Raw genomic sequence first — 22,259 nt, 5'->3', positions numbered from 1 at the left:
CACAACACATTCAACACGGAGGAAACAGGAGGGGGCCGGGAAAACCACTTGGGACCCACAACAGTGAGAAGACTTGAACTGAACCTGTGGGTGGAATCCCAAGCAGGCGCTTTGTAGCACATGGGCAGTGCAGCGCGAGAACCCCTGGCCCTACACACAACATGCAGCCTCCGGGCTCATGGAGACTGCTGTTTACACAACCCAATCCTCCAAGGCTGTGTGAAATAAGACAAGGTACAGCATTTCCGTTCTTAACCAGCCTTGTTTTCTTCACAAACACACTGAATGATGAGTGTGAATGCACAGTCACAGTAAGTCTCCTCTGAAAGGGTTAGCTAAATTTGCCTATTTTTAAGCGCTGGCAGGCATATTATCAGAGGGATTAGCAGGAGCACTGCGTGTTCTGTCAGCGCACGACTGCATGTCTCCTGCCGCTGACCCGGGAAGGCCTCTGCTGGCAGGCTGGGATTTTAGTGTCTCACATTGCTACCTCTGAGAGCAGCTTAGCAATTAATTATTCCCAGGAAACCTCCTATTTAAAAGCTCTTTTGGACAGAGCATGTTTTGTTAGACTTGACATGTGTCTATCCAAGGTGACTGCAGAGTGCATTTGCGGATCTCTGCAGTTCCACCGTGAGTGGGGTTTCTTCCTGGCTAATGGCTGGTCCTGGACCTGTGGGATTACACGGGGGTCCCTAGTGTGTGCTCCTCAGTGTGTGGGGAATGGAGGCTTCCTGGCATAGGGAGAGTATGAGGACCCTTCATATCATTTTTGCCTTTTTAAAATACACTTTGTTCCTTTTTGTGTCAGGATTTTTTTTAAGCATTAGTGTCTGTGTGCATGCACTCATTTCCACAGGGTGGGGGCATGTGGAAATCAAGGACAAGGGTCAGGAGTTATCTCTTCTCACTGTGGGTTCCAGGGATCAAACCGATGTCGGGTTTTTGCTGCAAATGACTTTACCGATTGAACTTTCTTGCTGGTCCCTTCACAGTGTCTCAAAGTGAACCCTGGCTATAGTTTGTCCCCCAGGAGTTCATGTGTTAGAGCTCAGCTGGCAGCTTGGCACTACTGAAGGTGATGGAACCTGGTTAAGAGTTGGGTATACTGGGAGGGTTTCGTTAAAGGTGTGTCCACAAGGACTGCAAGACCCCAGTCTCTTCCTCCTTGTTTTCCTTTTGGCTTCTGGCCATGGGTGAGCACATTTGCTCTGCCACGCACTGATACCACTATGTGCTGCCTGCCAGAGACCCAAAGCAACTGGGCCACATGCACTGGAATTGTGATCTAACCCGACCCTCTCCTCATTATTTTGTCTTTTTTTTTCCCCCGGAGCTGACCCTCTCCTCATTATAAGTTGATCGTTTTGCATCGTTTGTTACAGCAAGGGAACGCTAACGCATTCTTCTCTGTGGACAGCTAGGGCAGCGTGTATTTTGTTTTCCTGCATGGACAAAGCTATGCAGGGCCTCCATCCAGCTAAAGACACAGACCATCTTGTTACAGTCTTAGGACCTGCACCGTAAGTACATCCATAACCCGTAACAGCTCTTCCTCTGTGCTCTGTGAGCCTGACGACGTCTGAAAGATCTCTTATGAACTTCCCTGTTAAAAAGATAATGGGGCAGGGGGTTTAGCTCAGTGGTAGAGCGCTTGCCTAGGAAGCGCAAGGCCCTGGGTTCAGTCCTCAGATCCGAAAAAAAAGAACCAAAAAAAAAAAAAAGATAATGGTATTTTATCTTTACCCATTTTATATATATTTATTTTACATCCAGATCACAGCTTCCCCTCTCTCTCCTCCAAGACCCTCCCTTTCCCCCTTTTCTCCATTTCCCCCTCCCTTTCTCCTCAGTGAAGGGGAGGCCTCCCATGGTTATCAACCCACCTTGGCATATCAACTTGCAGTCGGACTAAGCACATCTTCTCCTATTGAGAAGGCAGCCCAGTTAGGGGAAAGAATTCCAAAGTCAGAGACAGCCCCTGCTCAGGTTGTTAGGAAACCCCTATGAAGACGAAGCTAATGTCTGCCACCCGTATAGGACTGGGTCTGTCTCTCTGTGAGCCTCTAGGTTGTATTAATTTCTACCTATAGCACACAAGAATCAGTTCCTGAGATTGAAAATGGTTTCTAGTCAAGATTCAATCGGATATTAGAATTAAGGACCACCCCCCTCCACATATCTCTTAAAATTTGAATCTGGATCACAATCCAAGCCACCAGCCTCTATACAAACTGCTAGCCAGAATACTCTTTCTCTCTTACCAGAAGGATAAGACTCCCACTCCCCAACTCCATCTCAGCCTAGCAGATATGCAGGTGTGCAGGTGTGCAGGTGTGCAGGTGTACAGGTGTGCAGGTGTGCAGATGGGCAGGTGTGCAGATGTGCTCTTCTCCACCATCTAGTGGCTGTAGAGAGAGATGCTTTTCAGAGCGACACTAGCCCTGCCTTCCACATCCATCCTGCCTGTAGCAAGGTGAGCTTACATGACTGTTAGGTACCCAGCTGGCTCATCGCTCTCTTTTCTTGGTGCAATCCGAGGTAAGAATGGCTTGACAGATTTCACAGCCCTACTAGGTGATGCTGGGTCTTAAGTCCCAAAGGCCTTTTCTAACTGAATACTGACATACTGGGAGTTGAGGCTAAGGACCCAAGGGTGAGTGACAGTTTCAGGTGATAGAGAGACAGCCTCGGTGGACCATATTCACAAGGTGTTCGTATCTGAAGCAATAACATTCCTCCACACTATTGCTTAGCTTCTATCAATCGTGATTCTGCTTCAGGACTGGCTTTGAAACTTTAGGCAGGTGGATTTCCTCTAAGACCTTGTCTAAATTTTGTGATTTAAAAACAAATGGAAGAAATCAGAAACATTGTTGCTAGCTAGACCCTTGATACTTTATATCTAAAGTAACAATGTCACAGAGGCAATGACTGAACTGGAGATACTGACAGGTCTTGCAGACCCACAGCAAACTGCTTAAGGACTAGCCCCTAAGAGCACCAGGAGAAGAGAATTGCCAACTATAGCCTCATGCAAGGTGGAGGGGAAATAACAAAAGCCGAGGTTCTTAGGCCCAAAACAGCCTTACAGGAAATTCCATAGAACAGTCTTCTATGGAAAACAGGAGATGTATCTTATAAATAATGAGGTGGGCAGAGCTGTGAGGAGATAAGGCGCCATAGCGGAAGAGGGGAGGCTGGACAGAGGACGGACCTTCCTGGCCGGAAGAAGACAGCGTCCGGCGCAAATGATAAGGAATCGAATATTCAAGTGCTGCCTATAAAACGTCCTTTACACTGAAGGTCGGTGCGTCTTACTGTGCCTAGACAGCTCTTAAAGCAACCCCTCTGCTCTCTCGCTCTCTCTCTCTCTCTCTCTCTCTCTCTCTCTCTCTCTCTCCCCCCGTCAGGTTGGTGTTCACTGAGAAATGGGGAAGCAGGGAGAGACGATCTAGAGGGGATTCCTGACAAATGACTATAACATGATGTCTTGTGATGGGTTAAGACGGAGAGCGCACACAAATACATCTACGACAACACACATTTGCATACACATTGTGTTCCATCAGTAGTGAGTGACCTTGAGTGTAAGTGTTGGTCATTCAGAGTTTAAATATTAAAAAGTAGCTGTTATATCAGTGTGACCCCCTTCAGGTTGGAGAGCCTTCAGACCCAGGCTTTTTCTCTCGGTCACCCATTTGGTGCTGCATTAACAGCAGAACTCTGAGGAACCCCAGAGGCTGTGCTGGATGGGTGATCAGAAAAACTGGTCCTAGCCTGAGGCCAACCCACTCCTGCTTCCCAGGAAGGACGGGAAGGCTGAGGTAGAGCACAGGCACATTGGGAAAGATAGGTGGGTGGAGCTGCAAGTGGGCCAGAGCCGAGGAGAGAAAACAAGCCTGAGGGTTCCTATGAGGCCCCAAGTCAGTACACTTCTGTCCATCTGTCCCCCCAGTACTCCCACTTGGTCCTCCAGGTCCCAGGAGTGTCTTCTACCCCAGTTCTTTTTTTTTTTTTCTTTTTTTTGGAGCTGGGGACCGAACCCAGGGCCTTGCGCTTCCTAGGTAAGCGCTCTACCACTGAGCTAAATCCCCAGCCCCTCTACCCCAGTTCTTGATGGTGCTATCTTCTGCTCATCTCCTTCTCCTCTCTCTCCAAATCACCCACCCCCATCAAGTCTCTCATATGACCTCATCTAGGGAATTTCCTGATCTCCACTCCTGGCTGTCAATGAGGAACATTCTCTAGACAACTGCACTGCCCTGGGCCGCTGAGGAGCCTGGCAGAATTGTAACGAAGCCAGTTTCTTCTACCAGCTCTCACACTGGGAATGATATCATCCCTGAATCCAGATCCTGCATGTATACACTCAGCACCTTCCCCTGGGATTCCATTCTGTCACTCTGGAACCCCTAAACAGGAGGTAAGGGGGAAACATCCTTAGGCAAAGACCTTAGAGGTGCAGGTAGTGAAGCAGGTAAACTGAGGTGGCGTGGCTGGAACAAGACAAGGGGGAGGCATTTTTTAAAGGACTTAGGAAGTGCCAGCCACAATGCTGCCAATGCCATCCTGCTGGCTGTTGGTACAGCCCCCTCATTCGATGGGAAACAGCTTGCTTATGTTCACATCCTCTTGGCAGGTCAAGCGGACTCTGCACCCACATGAAAAAAGATGTAAGATGTCTGAAGTCTCAGGAGGGCTGCCCTGGCAGCTTTCCTGAGAGTCCATGAACTTTGTCCTTCCCACACATAGTTGGGAAAGGCCAGAGATGAGACTGATAGCCAGTGGTGGTCTAGAACCTGGCTTAGCTCACAACATGTACTCAGGTAAGAATGTTCTCGAGGAAAAAACCCCACAGTGGTAACACAGTCTTTATGTTTTAGCAGAAAAGTCAGAAAACAGCACATTTTGGAGAATAAGGTGGGCTTCCTGTCATAGGGAAATAGTTCATACTTGCCCCTGTTTTATTACCTGAGTGTTGTGTAACGGCGACAGCCATCCATCAGGCAGTGCCCCATGGCACACAGGCTGCTGTTGCCCATGCTATGCCAGAGTTCTGGCTCTGAGCTGAAAGCAAGTCACAGAAGACATTCAGAAAGTTCACAGATAACCCCAGTCAAACTCCTGGCTGGGACACAGGTCAGAAAATGACTTCATCTTCTCTGGATTCTTGCCCAAGGTTGAGCCCTGGCAGCTGCCACCCTCTGTCCTGGTGCTGTTCTGGCTGGACACCAGCTGGGTTCCTTCCTTCTGCCTTGGCTGCTGGCTTCACTCAGGGACAGCGGCCCCTGAATGATCGTTTCTGGGTCTGAGCCATCCTCTAAGCCTGCACAGCAGAGGGCATCAGCTGTAGCATTTCCTTTGTTTTGTTTTGGCATCAGCTCTTTTAGTGCCGGGGGTTTTTATTTGTTTGTTTGTTTGATCTTTTCTTTTCTTTCTCTTTTTGGAGAACTGGCCTAGTAGCACTTCTGGGGAAGTGACTTGTCAGCATTATCAGACTTCAAGGAACCAGAATCTTCTGACCTGGAGGACTTCTGTTTTCTGTAACGACCTCGGACAACCGATTGCTTAGTCATGTTTTACACGATGTTTAATTCCGACAGTTCCTCAGACGCGCATGGGTTATGTCGATTCTTGAATTTCTACAGGTGGTAAAAGGCGGGGAATGTCTGCAGACGAGGTCACATGATTTGTACCTGCCTGACTTGTGGAAGCTCCCGAAGGTACCATATGCTGGCGGCCTGGTAAAGGGACTCTAAAGTATTTACACATGTGGAGTGAAGGCCCCCTGGACAAACAGGTTCTCTACCCTCCCTGTGGCTTGACTGGAGGAGGTGTGGCCTTGTTGGAGGAAGTGTGTCACTGTGGGGTGGGCTTTGAAGCTCTGCCCAGCGTGGGAAGAGTCAGTCTTCTCTTGTTGCCTTTGGAATAAGATGTAGAACTCTCAGTTCCTCCAGCGCCAGGCCTGCCTACACACCACCATGCTTCCTGCCGTGATGACAATGGACTGAACCTCTGACCCTGTAAGCCAGCCCCAGTCAAATGTCTTTTATAAGAGTCATACTGAAACATTTCCACCACTGCCTGCCATTACTCCTTGACCAATATAGTCTGATGACCATTCATGCAGCATTGACACTGTGTTGCAAATTCCAGGTTGCCTGGGGAAGATGTCAAGTATAAGAGGATGTCCACTGGGTCTACGCACATATGACACCGTCTCACCCAAGGAACATTTCAGTCTCTGGGTTGTGGTGTGTTTGAGAGCACGGGACCAACTGTATACACGTATATGCAGTAGACTTTCCAGAGAGACTTTTTGTACTATGTAACGTTGCCTAATTAGAACTGTAAGACGCACATTTTAGTGTTGTCCATGACGCAACAGGGCCCCTCGTTGTCGTTGTTGCTGCTTTTGATATTTTACAGCAAAGGAAGTGAACAACTATAGAACTAGGAGTTTTAGAGTCCTGTTATGTTCGGGGTTAGAACTCAGACGCTTCCTAGCTTGAACCCTAAATTTAGTAGCCGAGGACTTAGCCCCTATGTCTGTTTCACTGTTTGTCAACTTAACCATGTAATTGCTTCCCTTGTCTTAAGTCCCCTTTTCTTCTTTTTGTTGTTATTTTTGTCTTCTAGTTTCTTAAGATGAATTCCAACTCCTATTTTTAATTTTCTATTATACTAAAGACAGTGTTTAAAGCTATTTTCTCTAAATACAACTTTTTGTGCATGCTGTAGGTCTGCTATGAGGACTCTGTGTGTGTGCGTGTGTGTGTGTGTGTGTGTGTGTGTGTGGTGTGTGGTGTGTGTGTTTGTGTGTGTGTTTGTGTGTGTGTGTGTTTGTGTGTGGTGTGTATGTGTGTGGTGTGTATGTGTGTGGTGTGTATGTGTGTGTGTGTGAGTGTGTGTGTGGTGTGTGTGTGGTGTGTATGTGTGTGTGTGGTGTGTGTGTGTTTGTGTGTGTGTGTTTGTGTGTGGTGTGTATGTGTGTGGTGTGTGTTTGTGTGTGTGTGTGTGTTTGTGTGTGGTGTGTATGTGTGTGGTGTGTATGTGTGTGTGTGTGTGAGTGTGTATGTGTTTGCATGTGTGCGTGTGTGAACCACCTGTTTGTCACTGCCTATAGAGGCCAGAAGAAGGCATTGGGTACCCTGAAGTCACTGTGTAGGTGCTGGGAACCAAACCCTGGTCCTTTGCACGAGAAGCTGGTGCTCTTAACTGCTGAGCCATCTTTCTCTTCCTTGCTTGCTAAATGACACACTTTCAGCCTCGGCTTCCTGTTTGCTCAGGAACATTTAATGAATGTCCCTTTGTTTCCTAACTATAGAACTTTATGTGACTCGTCTGTTGGGAGGGGGTGGTACGAGTCCTATGACTCTAAAGTCTACTTTCCTAAACTCTCAGAAATGTTCTTCCTCATCAAGTTTCTGACTGGATTTCACAAATGCTATAAAGTTCATCTTTTGAAAGACAAAAAAGCAAGGAAAAGTTACATATTTCCAACTTTGTGCTGCATATTTCACATATATTTTTGCATGAGGAAAGACTGCCTTAAGAATTCTATTTGTCTTCGACTATGTGAGGTCAATTCATCTGAACTCTTCAATAAGAATATTGAAAGCCTTCATTCTATCTGTGCCCTGTCAAGTTTGTTTACATTTCAGTTTCTCCATGTGTTTGGGCCTGTGTTGTTGGTATAGACAAGTGCTTTAATTTATCTAAATGACATAATGTAATGTTAAACATGCAGCGGGCCCGCCAGTCATCTGGGATTGCAAATAAAATGCACAAGGAGGCACAGGGTACGGGAGAGGGGATTTGCCTATCAACCTGCTGTGCTAAGGGATGACCAGTTAGCAGGTAGCTATTTCCAGGTGTGTCTGTGAGGTGTTTCCAGGAGGGATCGGTGTTTGAATAGTGGACTGAGAAAAGGAGGTTATCTCTCTCTAGTGTGAGTGAGCACCGTCCAATCAATCGAGGGCCACGTCAGGACAGAAGGGCACAAGGTAGAGCGACTTTGGTGAAGACAAGACAACAGCAACAAAACTCACAGTGACCAAGAGAGTAGCAGAAAAGCAGGCAGCTGGGCCGCTCTGGGCCTGCCCTTGGGCTTGGGACTTCTAGTTCTTGGCCCTGAAAACTAGGGACAGTACTTGGGGTGGTGCTGGCTTCCCTGTTCTCAGACCTTAGGGTGTGGACTGAGCACATCACCAGTTTTCCTGATTCTCTAGCTTACAGATAGGAGATCCTGGGACCTCATAGTTTTCACAATAGCCAGACTCTGCAAACGAATCTCCTTCTCATGTCTGCGCAGAAATGCACAAACTGTACGTTCATATTCTGTTGGCCCCGCTCCTCTGGAGACTCCAAACCCAAAGAGAAGAGATTTCTATACTGCTTATCGAGGATGAGGGCCACCTACACTCCACTGAGCGTAAAATGGGATTGGCTGAAGCTGAATTCATGCCTTCCGGTCAGCAATACAGGTTGAATAGTAGAAGGCACACGCAAGAATTTCACGGTGGCATGGCTTCAGAGTCCTTGCTCTGCAAATGTGAATCCCATCACTGTTGGAACGAAGAGCTGAGGTATCAGGTGATCTGTAGAGCCAAAGGAACGAGCGAGCTCTTGTTCTACACATGCCATGGTATATCTTGCAAACGAGAGGGAAAGAAACCAAGCACAAAATGCAAGCCTCCATGTGTGTGAATTACTGACCAGACAGCCCATCCATAGGGTGTTAGGTAGTGGATACAGGATAGCGGGTGCCCTCTAGTGGTCAGTTGTGAGCAAGGGGGACAGAAGGCGAGCTCCTGGAATCTGTGAGTTTGGAATCTTACATGAGTTTGCAGGCTGGAGAAATCAAGGGAACAGAATACTAGCGAGATATGAATGTCTCTGCATACGTAATAACTGACGGCTTGTCTTTTGATTTTGTTTTTAATCATCGTTTAAAATCTAATGTAAAGCTGTGCACAGGATTCTCTATGAGACAGAAACTGCCACGGTTCATCTTCTGACAAGGTACATTCAAATCTCAGAGGAAACTTCAGACACTGCACTCGTTCCTCTGATAAGCCATACGGTTTCCTTTTCTGGGCTGCTCAGTGGGCGTGAGGACTGTGACCCCATTTGATAGAGTAAGAAAATGAAACTCAAGGGCTAGAGATGGTTCAGGGGTTCAAAGCTCTCCCAGAGGACCAGGCTTTGAGTCCCGGTATCCACATGGTGGCTCACAACCATCTGTAACTCCAGTGTCAGAGACCTGACAGGCTCTTCTGGCCTCTGGGTACCAGGCATGCATGTGCTGCAGGACATACAGGCAGACCAAACATCCATACACACACACATACACTCAATCAAGAAATACTTTTTAAAAAGACCAAAACAAACAAACAAACAAACAAACAAACAAAAACAAATGAAAGTGAGCCCAGCCTGGAATCCTTCTGCCCGTGCAGTTCCTGGTTCCGATCCCTCTGACTAAAGGCAGCAGCCCTCAGCACCATAACAGTGGGTTGTCTAAGGACCAGGGCCCATGGTTTCCTGCTGGTGTCCCAAGTCACAGGGACCCTGTGGCTCTGCTTTTCATTTTTTTCTCTGTGAAGTACAAAGATGATTTTATCCCGTGACGTTTTACATTAATTGCTAAGAGAAACTCACATTAAGCCTCAATGTTCCTCCATCCAACCGTGAGCGTTCCTTGTTCCTTGGTTTAGTGTCTCTGCTCTGTGTCATAAGCCTGGTACTGCCACCGTGTCATCTCACGGCCACGTTTCTTCTATAAGAACACTCACTCTGAAGCACTCTCAGGGCTTACGACAACAATGACTTGTATTGTGTGGTCTACCCAGTTCAATTGTATGTGTGTGCCTGTGTGTGCATGCATGTGTGTGCATGCTTGTGTGTGTGCTTGTGTGTGTGTGTGCACATGCACATGTGGGTGTATTTTTGTTTATTTGAGACAAGGTTTCATTCTGTGGCCCAGACCGACCTTGAACTCAGGACAATTTTCTTGCCTCAGCCTTCTGGATGCTAGGATTATAGGTGTGTACCACCATACTTGGCTTTCAACTTAGCAATCTTATGGTTTTGTTTGGGGACATGACGGCCTGGGAAAGGGAGAGGAGGAATAACAGAGAGAGTTGGGGGTGTTAGATGAGCACAGGACAATGTTGTGTATGCATAAAATGCTCTAACAAAACCTAGAACTTTGTATGCTTTAAAAATTAATGAATAGAACACTTCTTCAAAGGACCATGTTTCTAAGGAGCTTTGGCTCAAAATCGAATGGAGCTGAAGTGCACACTTTAGAACTTCATCATGGGAGGGGAAAACATCTTTAGGGTGGTCCAGAGGCCATGGCTGAATGTTATATTCAGCTCTGGGTTTTCTGGAAGAGGGTTATAAATCTCCTTTGATAACAGGAAATCGGTCAGTTATTAAAAGACAATTTTTCAGTTGCAGATTCCCAGAAAATATGCCAAGAAAGCCCTCTGCAGGTCCCGCAGGGAGGGCACCGTGTAGGTGCAATGAAACTGGAAATCCCACTGACAGGAGAAGCTCACAAACTCAACAGCCTTGAGTTTTATTTTTAGAAGATATGTTCAAAGAGGAAAAAGATTCAAAGGAATAATGGAGAAAGGAGGAATCTGGGGTTACAAGAGAGGCCCAGGCAATGCGGGCAGGGGGCAGATCAGCCCCCAAACCTGCCCTGCAAGGTGCCTGGAGTCACAGGCACAGGCAAACCGTTCTCTCTGTCAGGTCTCCTACCATGAGAGGGGGTGGACAGGCCTGGGCTCTCCAGCTTCCTTCCCGTAAAGCAAAATGCACAACGACAATCTACCAACTTCTACCTACACTGCCACCCAAACAGCGAAGATGAAATGTCCACGCTTCTGTGTCCCTACAGCAGAGGTGAGGTTTAAACGTCCCCACTGTCTTCCCTGCTGCCCTGGTCTGGAGGAGTATCTCACTTTTCTGCGTGTGGTCCTCAAGTCTGTGAGGAAGGCTATTTCTTGGAAGATCTGAGTTAGAAGAGAATTACGAAACTGGATTGCAAAGAATGTGACCTTTCACTGTGAGCTGCGGTCACACAGCACTTTGTCCTTTCTCTGTTTTGAAGGGACACTCACTTACCCATTAAAGTTATGAGGCACAAAACTCGGGGACGAATTCAAGGAGGACCCTATTTTTCAAATATTCGTTCTCTTAGGGCTGTGGAGATGGTGTGTGTGTGTGTGTGTGTGTGTGTGTGTGTGTGTGTGTGAGAGAGAGAGAGAGAGAGAGAGAGAGAGAGAGAGAGAGAGAGAGAGATTAAAGTTGTGTTTCTGTATGCCTGTTCTCAAACCTTGTAAGCCTGAACCTCTCAGCCACCCTGCTGGCTAGCTGGGGACAGGCTCTCCAGGGATGTTCATTTTGATCAAGCTCCTCAAATTATATTATATGTAATTACATGCATGGTGCATTTAATGAATTTCTGTCCCTGCAGTTAACTCAGAAAGATGGTGAGTTAGGGGCGTGTGTAGAACCACACGTGTCTCTGACCAAAGTGGTCTATGGGCCTGCTTGCTTCATCCAGCAAGCTGCATTGCTGTGAGAATGGGAAGTGTCCGCATGCACCTAGAAAGCATCTGGAGGGTCCTCCCTCTCCACCGCAGCCCTTCCCACAGTTTAAATTACTTTTCCTTCATTTCTCACTGTTAGAGCTTGAAATTTCACCTAAACCAACGGCGCTTACCCATAAACCTTTGGGACAAATACAACATCCCCAAGATGTGGGAGTAACAGCAGGAGTCACGTGTCTGGTACCTCCTGAAAGCTGCGTTGTCTTGTGATCCACACCCATGCTCTACCTGACACTCCCCCTTGTGTACACAGGCGTGCTGTGAACTGTCAGCACCTGTGCCTCTGTTCCTAGAGACAGTCAACCTGCCTGCTATAGGACAGAGTCGGTCTCCGTGTTCCAGGTGGGACCCAGGAGCAAGGGGTCGCTACTGTATTCTCAGAAAAGGCTTTGTAAAGCAGCTCTTCTTGACAGGACAGTGAAAGGCTCTGGCTGTGGGTGGAGGACCGCAAGCCTGGTCTTTAGATCCTAATACTAATGGTCTTATGAAGCAGCCCCTGGTCACAGATTCTCTCCATCCTCGGCCCAAAAGAGCCCAGGGACTTCTCCTTTTGAGGCACAGTGTGATGTGACGTTTTTATTTGATGGCCGGGAATGAAGGCCACACCTTAACCTGCCATGTGCTCTTCCCTTACCCCTTTCTCCTCTACGCCCCAATGCATACTTTTCTACTCAAATTGGAGGCAAGAAAATTGGAGTAATAGAACAGAGTATTTCTTATCACCACCATGATTCTTGATCTAAGTCAGTTTGTCAGTGTCTTAGTTAGGGCTTTACTGCTGTGAGCAACACCATGACCAAGGCAATTCTTATAAGGACAACATTTAATTGGGGCTGGCTTACAGGTTCGGAGGTTCAGTCCAGTATCGTGAAGGTGGGAGCATGGCAGCATCCAGGCAGACCTGGTACAGGAGGAGCTGAGAGGTCTACATCTTCATCTGAAGGCTGCTATGAGACTACTGACTTCCAGGCGTCTAGGATGAGGGTCTTAAAGCCTGTGCCCACAGTGACACACCTCCTCCAACAAGGCCACACCCACCCCAACAAGGCCACACCCACTCCAACAAGGCCACACCTCCAAAATAGTGCCACTCCCTGGGCCAAGCATATACAAACCATCACAGTCAGCATCTCCAACAACTTTATCTGATGAAGCTGTCACCGATTTGTTGGCTTAGCTTTATAGGACACTTTTGATACCAGGGCATTTGCATGTGAGATTCTGAAGCTGAGGCATTGGCCTCAGATGTAGACATAGTATGTTCCAGATGCTACGTTAGTCAACCAAGGTAACACCCAGCCACACAACCATAGCCACACACTTAAGTGTGCACTTATGTGTGTGAGTGTGTATGTGTGTCTGTGTGTGTGTGTGTGTGTGAGAGAGAGAGAGAGAGAGAGAGAGAGAGAGAAGGGGGAGCTCCAGGGGGAGGGGAAGGGGGAGGGGGAGAGGGAGGGGGAGAGGGGAGAGGGGGTAAGAGGAAGAGGAAAGACTATCCCCAAAGTTCAGTTAAAAAATCCTATTTAAACAACCAATAGTAGTAACACATGTAATCTTGATTTGCCGGGCGAGTGTAAAAAGGGAGCGTGCTGCTTTCATTCCAATAAACAGCCTTTGCAGAACCTGGAGCGTGGCTTGAGGAACTTTGTGGTATGGTTTGGGCTTGAATCAAGCTAAGTGGACAGACTTCAGCCATTCTAACCCCGCTCCGCTGCTCCTTTAAACAAGGCACAGGCCGAGGGCAGGACACCTTTCTATATCTTTGCTTCTGTCCACAGTGGCTTCCCGTGATTCTCCAGGACCCAGCCACCATCGCACAGCACTGTCTCAAGGCTTCCTGGTGGACCACACTGCAGTACCTTCGTTTATACTGCATTCTCTTCTGAAAAGTTGCGTCCGATTGGCCAGCTGTAGCTTAACCTCAAAAATAGGGGGAAAGTTCCGTAAAAGGAGTTGCTCTTGGGTGCTCTCCTCCCGTATGATAAAACACTGACCAAAAGAACTTGGAGAGGACAGGCTTTATTTAGTTTACACTTGCAGGTCTGTCCCTGAGGGAGGCCAGGGCAGGGGCTCAAGGAGGAACTAAAGCGGAACCACAACAGCACTGTTCACTAGCTTACTCTCAGCCAGCTTGCTTATACACCCTGGACTGCCTGCCTAGGTGCAGTGCAGCACACAGCAGGCTGGGCCCTCCATGCTAATCATGAATCAACACAGTCTCTTACAGACGTGTCTACTGGCCAGTCTGATCTGGTCAGCTCCTCAACTAGGTTCCTTCCTTCCCAGGTGACTCTAGGTTGTGCCGAATTAAAAATTAAAAGTTACCAGGACAGGAATTGTAACAAAGGATCACCCAAACTCAGAGAGAAACGGTATATAAACTACTGTGGGGTTTAAAGTTCAAAGCCCAGAGGCTCCATTCTCTCACTTGGTGTAATCTGCATCCACAGTGGAGAGCCCTGGTCGGAGTTCCTCCAGGCACTTCCTCCTCACAGGGAGGGAACTTTACACAGTGGGTGCTTGGATGTCTTTGTGTCTTCTTTCACTGGGCCAGATGGCAGCATCTGTGCCTGTCTTCCAGAGGCCACAGGCCCACAAGGTTATCTGCCTTTCCAAATCTCACTGGGCCTTAGAACACAGCTGGGTTTACACCCGGCTTCTGGGTAGCAGGATCGGTTTCTCCACCCAATCTAATTACTACTCAATATGCTGTGATTAAGACTTGGACTCACCTCGGCTCAGCTACCTGTCACTTCCAGGACTTAACCTTCCATATTCTCAGAGGTTCAAGTCTTCTGAGTTGAAAAATAAAAGTGTGTGATATGTACAATCCCTTATTTATAACTCATTTTTTTGTTGCTAAAACAAAATACCAAGAACTGGGTACTTCATAAAAAAATCTTTTTCTTGCTTGCTTGCCTGCTTTCCTCCTCCTCCTCCTCCTCTTTCTCCTCCTCCTCCTCCTCCTCCTCCTCCTCCTCCTCCTCCTCCTCTTTCTCCTCCTCCTCCTCCTCCTCTTTTAAAGATAGGATCTTGCTCTGTAGCTCTGGCTATCCTGAAGCTTACTGTGTACAGCAGGCACAGAAATCCTCCTGCCTCTGCCTCCTGCATGAATCCACCATGCCCACCATGCCATGCCCAGCAAGGAATGTGGTTTACTTTGTTTCTAGTCATGAGGGTCCAAAGCCAAGACTGTTCAGTCTATGGAAAATGCACCATGCTGTGTGGCACCATGAGAGAGCTTGTTCTCTCACAACTCACTCCTGTGGGAACCAGCTGGGGCTCTCCCATGGGAGCTATGCTAATCTCTCGGAGAGTGGAATCACCAACGACTTTCCAGTGCCTCCACCTCACAGAACTTCAAGGGCCACACAAGGATCAAGCTTTCGGCAATGGAAGCAAATATATCCTACCACGACACTTGCTCGAAGGAGGATGGCAATGGTGTGTCCTTCCAGGCTGCCTCTCTGAGATTGGAGCCTTGCTGCAGTTCAACTGTGTGAGCTACAGGCACCTGCACTGGCCATCTGGTCTACCCAATCAGCATCTCGAGCCTGTCTGTAAGATTTCCTGTTGGATGGGTTTTAGCAAAGGGCTAGAGAAAACTGTAACTGAGACATCCATTGAATATGCTCCTGTAGCCTACACGTTCCTGGGTCTGGCTCCACATGGCTATGTCCTAAGTCTCCTTGTTTCTTCCCTCCGTCTTCTCTTGGTGGGGACCATGATGGTGACCAGAAGACTGTGTTTCTTGGAAAGCTGCACTGATAACATGCATGGCTGCCTTAAAGCTAAGTTCTGGGGCACAGAGCTCAGGACTCAGGCCATCTCTTGGATTTCCTCTTAATGACAGGCAAGATGGAGACAGCAAATGACAAGTCAGAAAAGACAAGAAGATGGCTGCCTATAGTTAATGACAAACGGAGAGAGGAAAGGAAGAGGCACAAAGCAAAGACATATGGGATTTTTGGGGCCCAGAGCCTCCTATTGAGAGAGTGTGTTAAGAGCCTTAGAGGAAAGTGGGTGATAAAGGAGAACTGAGCAAGTCAAGGCTTGGAACACATTTCAGATGTGATGTGCTGGTTGGCCTGCCTCAGGCTCTTCTGTCTCTGGATGACTCTGGTTGGGTGATGCGTCAGTGCCCTCTCTCAGGAACACACCAGGCTTTCTCCTACCAGGAAAGGGCTGCAGCAGCTCTCCACATTGGTTTGGTACTAGTAACTGATCCTGGGGGGAATGGCTACCAGTTCAGGTTCCTGCCTGTGCAGGGTCAGAGTTGAAGGTGAAGTATCACGAGACTGTTTTAAGATCTCTGTTGACATCACACACTAGCCAGTCTTTTATTTATTGTTTGCAGGAGACAGAGGAGGAAATGGCCCCAAACTACAGAAAGACGGAGCAGAACAGAGTTTCCATGCCTTCTCCTTGTTCCTGTGCTGTAGACAATAATACTTGTTATTGTCTCTCATAAAGGGTATGTAGAAACTGAGGCAGGGCCATAAACTTCACCCCCATTTTTCTTTTAGTATCAGTGGGCCACCTTGTTTGAACCATTACCTATGAGAGCTACTGCCTCTGAATGTTAGGACTCAGTCCTTAACCAAGGGTCTCATTACATGGTGTGGGTGAAAGGTAGAGGCCTGGGTTTTACCCAACTTGTTAGTACTGTGTTCCTTGATTGTAAAGTGGGGATTTGTGTGTCCTTATTAGCTATGGGTGAAATGAGAAGCCAACATGCTCCTACTAGGGACTCCTGTACATTCCAAATAGGCTGAGGCTATACAGAATACACCAATGAACCGCAGATTCCAGAGCACAGAACACTGGAGATGACAGCCATGCACCCTCAGGGTCCTGGAGCTGCCTGGAGCTGCCACTACCACAGTGTCCTGGAATAACGAGAGGGGATTAGACTGCATATGTGCAACCCAGGAAAAGATCCAGATTCAAAATTCCAGCATTTTCTACTGTGTGAGTAGTAGTACTGTGTGTCACTTCTGCAGATGAGAAAGTTGTCTCGTCTTAAGTTGGGTGCCACCTATCAGACATTTGTCCAGCTTCCCTTATATAGAATAGCCAGCTATTCTCACAGGATGGAAAAGACAAGAGGTTGTCTCCCAAGCAGACACCTTTGCTGAAGTGACCAGGTAGTTGGAATTCCAAGGTGAACACAGAGCAGAGGATAGGAGAGCCCTCGGCACAACTGAGGAAAGTCAGATAGGCCCTTAGGTCAGAGGGCCGGAGCGTCCATCTGGTGGCTTTTCTGGTCACATCTAGCAAATCTGCTTTATAATTCCCGAAGACCAGCATGAATATAGCTGTCAGGAATGTGGTTTGGTTGTTTTTAGTTCTGAGAGGGGAATGAGAGAATTAATAACAGAGGGAAAACACTTTACACACAGATAGCCATAATTTTATTTACAGGCTCTGGGTGTGCACGCACCCTGAAAAATTTATCCATGAACCCTAGATTGGTAAACATAATTTTTGCTTTTGCTTCTTATGGGGAAACAAAAATTTTATTTAAGAAACCCTTCAAGGATCTAAACTAATCCTTAGACACTTTTTTTTTTCCGGAGCTGGGGACCGAACCCAGGGCCTTGCGCTCGCTAGGCAAGCGCTCTACCGCTGAGATAAATCCCCAACCCCTAGACACTTTTTTTTAACAATTAATCTAAAATGGACAGCAACTGCAGTTTAGCTACTTCTGAGGCTTAAGGAGGTGAGAGAAACATTCGTGGAAGAGGTGGGATTTGCCTATGACCAGAGCGCCAAGGGTGGAGACACCGGGGGAGGAGTGGGCGTGGTTAGGTTGCGAAGGTCTTGGTACTTCAGTCATCACCGTAATCTCCCAGAGTGTGAGCCTCAAGCAGGGCAGACTCAAAACTTGCCTAAAACTGCCACCACCAGCTAACATCCCATTGATCAGATTTCCCATGGCAATCAACTTTTAGAAATGTATGTACATCTATGTCGACGTGTTTGCATGTGCCTTTGGGTGTCTGAGGAAACCAGAAGAGGGTATCGGGTCACATGGGGACAGTTACAAGCAGTTGTGAGCCACCATTCGAGTTCTGGGAACCCAACTCCGTTCCTCTACAAGAGCAGCCGGTGTTCTAGGTTGCTGAACCATCTCTCAGACCCTTTCAAAGATCTTAAACTCCTCTTAGGAAAGGGCTCAGACAAAGCTACCATTATCTAACGGACTGCTCAAGTGTGCCTCCTTTCCCACTTACATATCTGGGTGAGGCCAGATTTTCTACATCAGCTACAACCAAGACAACGTATTTCAACAGATTCCAATTACTCCTAGAGCAGATAGGAGACTCAGCTGTCTTCCGTTACGGTCTACACCGAAAGGGTCTGCGGAATTCCAAAACAGCACCCTTCTTATGCAATGCCCTTGGCTCTGGAAAATGCAGTTATTTTTATAAAAGTATGTACGTTGTATAATGGGATTACTATTTTTTTAAGGAATTAAAAAGAACGCATTAAGCCTCCCAGGTATAATATCTAATGCTGGAAACGTTCAAGCTAGTTCTTGCCAACCTGAAGCTCTTCAGTCTCAGTTTCCAAAACAGTCAGCAGGTAGGGCAATGGCTTCTGTTCACTGAGTTCGTGTTGCCGAAGCAGTTTCCTGTACTCTTGCTCTAGAGTGGTCCCTACTCTACTGCTTGTGTTTCTACGTCACGTCACATGCGTCTACAGCCTCCAAGACGAGGCTGCCCTCGTGGCTTTTGGAAGCTCCTGTCATTCTGCCCACTGTTCCCCAATCACAGCTCAAGCTGGTGGGTTGGCAGTTCACCCAGGAAGTGCACAGTTGCCTGTGAAGGAAAGCAAAGGCAGGTGTGCCTCACGCTTTGGTTATGAATGTGCTTTTGCCTCACGACTGTGGACACTTAAATCCCCCAAGCACACTGCTTAATGGAAAGGAAGTTTCCGTGACGCGAAGGCTGTGGTCACCTCTGACATCCTCATAACATCAATATGGAGGAGCTGGCTGCTGCACACCTCTCTGTTTGGCTGTCTTTGTCTGTCTGTTATCTGTCTATCTGTCTGTTGTAGATACCTGTCTATCTGTTATTTTTACTGCACCTGGCTTTCATTTTTATCGCATTTTAGGTCTATATTCCGAGCACTTTCATTGCGTTTGGTGGTGCCAAGCAGTGTGGTGGTGATTTTGACATTCTCCTCCTCATGGGTTTCTCAGGCTCTAAAAATTCTAATGCCTTAGTTTTTATGGTTTTACGGTGCTGGGAATGGGACCAGGGCCTTGCTAAACAGGCTACATGTCCACCAAGAAGCTTCTCATTGGGTGCTGCTATAAAAAGGCAAGAGGAAACTTCTCCCACTCAGCCACGTGAATGACTATACCAGGGCAACTCCCGCCCCAGCCGAAAGCGACTCCCCGTGACTCCTCGGCAGACAGGTGCCGATCTGGACCAACTCCCAAAGGACCCATTTCCGGAACAGCTACACGTATGCTCTGAGCACAACTGTGCGAAGAAAGGCCTAACGTTGAGTGGAGGCAATAGTGTCTCCAAAGGAAGAGCTCCCCTGTAGGAACACAGAGTCTGTAAACAGTGGGAAGAAAAGCTCTCGGACCTGAAGGCCAACCGAAGTGTGAGATCCGCTGACGGCATCGCTCGCGCTTATAGAAAAGAGCTTTCTAAATCAGTAAGCCTAGAGGTCCAAGATTACGGACTTCCCAAGGCTGGGTCAACGACCATGTGCACCTTCTTAAATGCTACCTACTCCTCTCTTCTAACACCTTGCTTCTCTTTTTGGACACAGCACACATTTATTTTAATGGTTCTTAGAATTTCTAGGCCATATGTTTGAATAATTTACTCCAAGATTTAGTACTCAAAAGCGTAAACATTTCGTTTAAGGTTAAATAGCTCCCTCGTGTGGCCGCTGAAGGAAATACGATTTGTGGGTCTAGAGCTCTGTGAAGCCAAACTTTGAATTCATTTTCAGAACTTAAAATTTGAAGTGGTTCTTAAGCAACTTCCGTTTTGAGATTTTAGATCAATTACAACTGGTTGGAAGTTCTATTTAAGAAAAGGCCTTATTTCCATGCCTAGAATAACTATCAGTTGTTTCAATATATAGTTATAGTTTCATCTCATATTTTTAAATGTGCTTATAAATACTTATTACTAAACATTGTAAAATGTTTATTAGGTTAAAGTGAAAACCTTTCAGGAAGTGGCATATACATTCCCAGCACATGGGACAGAAGGGATTCAGGAACTCCGTGGCATGCGCAGCACTGGTATGTTTTTAAATGAACGGTGACCTGGAACAAGTTAAAAGTCTGAGCATTAGAAAGAGAGAGCCAAACCCTCCCAAGTAGGCGGGTTTCATGTTGAGAGGGAGAAGCTGATGCAGGTCAGGCCTGGCTGTTGGTGGGCGTCAGTGCTCTTGGGTGGATTTCCCACAGAGTAAACTGGAGTCCACACATCACACAATGCAGGGAAACGTGACTGATCGTTGACTCTGCTTGGCTGGAAAAACCTCAGAAAACTGAAAAGCAAAGTGGTCATGCTTGCTTCCAGTCCCCACCAACGTGGATATCGATTGACGCCGGCATTGCTAATGTGATAAGGTTCAAGCCACAGGCTTTGCCTGCACACAGGGAGCTACCTGCTAGCTTCCTTTGCTGTAAGGAACTGCAAATCTGCTGGGGTTTCTAGAAACTCTCTCCAAACAATAGAACAGGTTAGTCCCATTCTATAAGGCTTTCCCACTACAATTTTATTTTTTAAGAAAAAAACTTTATTAATGATATTTATTCTAATTATAAAGTGATATTCAGCCTAACTATAGGAGAAAACAAGAGAGACTATATCTTGTGATGTTCTCTTAAAGAAGAGTTAATAACCACGCTGCTTATGACACTTAAAACTGTTCTATAACAGAGCCATCTGTGGTGGCTTATGCCTTTAGTCCCAGCATTCAAGGAAAAGCAGGCAGATCTCTATGACCGAGAGGCCAACCTCATCTACCTAGGGAGATCCAGGCCAGCCATGGATCAAGACCTTGACTCAAAACCCCAAAACAACAATAAATTAAACATAACCTACAGCTAGGTCTCTTAGAAATGAAATGCAAAACAAAACAAAGCAGCAGCAACAGCAATAAAGAAACAAAACCAAACAAGCACAAACCCACAGACAGCATGAACGAGTTGTAACTGGTCCCATTTGCAGTTCTCGTAGTTTGCATGAAAGCGTGGGTGTCCCCTGTTACCAGTAGTATTCAGGGGCCATCAAGATGACTTAGCAAGTAAACAGGTGGTGAGACTTACACTTTATTAGTTACCATATGAGTGCTGGGACTCAAACCTGGCTCCTCTGGAAGAGCAGCCAGTGTTCTTAACCTCTGAGCCATCTCTCCAGGCCCCATGGTTTGGATCACCAACACCCATGAGTCGAAACTTGCTTATCAGCTTGCGACAATGTTGCCAGGCAGTAGACACTTCAGGAGGCAGGACAGGGAGAAGAAGTCAGGTATTCCCTCGAAGTTGACTGTAGTGAGAATTTTGGTTTCTTTGAAAACCACAGAAGAATTATGGGGCTATGTTTTCATTCTAATCCCAGGTGTGGGGTGTGGGGCTGCTTTAGACCATCCACAGCAGATGACCGTGGTTTGCCTCGTGCTGTAGCAGGGGCACGATTTTGCCAGCTGCAGAGAGTTTCTGTGACTGTGTGACATTTGGGATTCTGAGAGCTCTTCAGAGGGTCTATAAATGCTAGGGCCCCGAGAGAGGGGGTGGGTTGTTTGTTGGTTGTGGTTTGCTAAGTAGTCGTGCACAAAGAAGAAACAACACGAAAAATTAGATATCCTGACAGCAAAGATTAAACTCACTCCAAGAAACTCAATGCCTCTAATCGGCAGGAAGCAGTCTAAGGATAGCATCAACCCTTTCCCCTCCTCCTTTGTTCTCCTATGTAGTTAGCATTAGGGGGTTGAAAGGCAGAAAAGAGGTGGGGAAGGGTGGAAGAAAAAAAGAATCCACAAAGTAGCTTAAGCCCGGCGCTAGAAACACTAGTCTGTCTGCCACCCCCAGTCCACGCCTGTGTGTGTGTGTGTGTGTGTGTGTGTGTGTGTGTTTGTGTGCCTGTCTATCTGTCTGTCTGTATCTGTCTGTCTGTCTGTCTCCGTCTGTCTGTGTCTCTGTCTGTGTATTTCTGATTGTCTCTGTTCTGTTTCCTGTCCCCCTAACCCCCATGCATGTCTCCTCTCTTTCTCACACACACATCCTCACCTTCCTACTTTGATTAATACAAAAGGCCTCATTGCACCATTTGCTCATACCACAATGTCTGCCTTAACTACAGGCTCAAAGCAACAGAACAGAGAGTACAGGGATCGACACTGACACAACCCAAGAGAGATCTCCCCTCCTTCCAATCACTGATGACTCCTCACTGCAACGGAAGGGTAACGGACAACTTTGCTGCTAACACAAAGATTTCCATTTCTTCTCTATGGCCTTCCAGGGGACATCTATGAGGCCTGCTTAGCTGCTGAGGGCTAAACTGTATCTGCTACACAACATGTGTTGAAGTCCTAAGCCCCAGGAAATTAAGGGTTGTCTTCATTTGGAAATAGGGATGCCAC

The 22,259-nt window shown here is 47.1% G+C and overlaps 2 long non-coding RNA genes across 3 annotated transcripts in view; one reads left to right on the top strand and one right to left on the bottom strand.

Moving 5' to 3' along the window:
- LOC120097002 (uncharacterized) overlaps positions 1 to 22,259 on the bottom strand; it is a 103,704-nt gene that overhangs the window by 55,244 nt on the left and 26,201 nt on the right. The window lies entirely within an intron of this gene.
- Positions 1,421 to 6,739, top strand: LOC120097003 (uncharacterized). The gene is made up of 4 exons (XR_015638831.1): positions 1,421 to 1,523; positions 4,203 to 4,426; positions 4,643 to 4,829; positions 5,453 to 6,739. It is a non-coding gene; the product is annotated as an uncharacterized LOC120097003 (long non-coding RNA).

The sequence above is a fragment of the Rattus norvegicus genome, chromosome 15 (genome assembly GCF_021556685.1).
Source record: "Rattus norvegicus strain SHRSP/BbbUtx chromosome 15, alternate assembly SHRSP_T2T, whole genome shotgun sequence".
NCBI lineage: Eukaryota > Metazoa > Chordata > Mammalia > Rodentia > Muridae > Rattus > Rattus norvegicus.
This window is presented reverse-complemented; position numbering and strand designations above follow the sequence as displayed.